The following is a 1,252-nucleotide window of genomic DNA, read 5'->3' on the forward strand; positions in this document are numbered from 1 at the left end:
GAAAAAATTGGTACATAAGAAATGAGAAGTAAATTAATATTAAGCTGGAAAACGCAAGTTTTGTATTATGATTGTTTTCTTTTCAAATGAAATTTATTGAAGAAACTGAGAAGCATATTATATTATACATGTAAATATTGTATATTTTTTTTTACTTTTGTTTACCACAAACTGGTATGAAAAAGAGTATCCTTTGATTTAAAAAAAGTATTTAGTGCTTTTAGTGCGGTAAAACGCTTTTTTCCAAGATTTGGTGCTTTTTGAAACTGAAAAGTTGGCAACACTGCTCGCGAGGGCAGAGCTAATGAGGCCCTCGTTTGCTTGCCGCTCTACTCTTGCGCTGCCCTCGTTCGCTTACTCGCTCGCTGGCTGCTTAGCGCGTGCACTCGTACTTAACGAGTGCTCATTTGCAAACAGCCTCGCTTGTTGCTCGTGAGTTGCGCAAGCTCAGAGCAAACTAACGAGCAAGCGAAGGGCTAAAATGAGGCAAATCCGAACCCTGGTTGTCACACAAAGGGGAGGAGGGGGGTTTTACGAAGACGCGAAAGGAGATTGCATATTTAGGAGAAGCTGTTTTTCATGACCGAAATACATTTGGAGGTTTGCCATTGCTTGCCGAAAAGCGACCGCTATTTAAAAAAAAAAGTTTTTTGTTTTTATTTTTTGATGTTGGGTTGAACCGGGCTTGAATACAGGCCCTGCTAATGGTAGCGCACACTGCTAACCACTACACCACAGCGGCCGCTGTGTAACTGTATTATTTCAACTTTACGTCAATTTTACATACTTTTCGGTGAAACTTCGGCTCATTTACATATCTACAAAACTTCTACAGAATATCAGAAAATCGCAACCAACATTTTCTTGATTACGATTACGTTAATTGTAATCATAATATTTTTACGATTACAATTAAAGTATTCGTAATAATAATTTTCATGATTACAATTACTGTAATTATAATCTTAAAATTTTTAGAATTACAATTACGGTATTCGTGATCATGTTTGCCATGATTTCGATTACAGAAATCATAATCCCTAAATTTTTATGATTACATTGTGGAACAAATTCAGGTTAGCAAAAGTTAGGTCGATTCTGAGAAAGAGGGGGAAAATAGAGGCTAAAGTAGAAGACCCGTATCGCGGCGTTTGTTTATGTTAGTTCGATTTTTTTTTTTAATGGACCTTCGAACTTTGCAGTCAAATGCCGATTTTCAGCATATTGTTTATATGGTTTTTTGGCTATAACG

The sequence above is a fragment of the Rhagoletis zephyria genome, unplaced genomic scaffold (assembly GCF_001687245.7).
Source record: "Rhagoletis zephyria isolate East Lansing unplaced genomic scaffold, Rhagoletis_zephyria_1.1 Rzeph_scaffold_03705, whole genome shotgun sequence".
Taxonomy (NCBI): Eukaryota; Metazoa; Arthropoda; class Insecta; order Diptera; family Tephritidae; genus Rhagoletis; species Rhagoletis zephyria.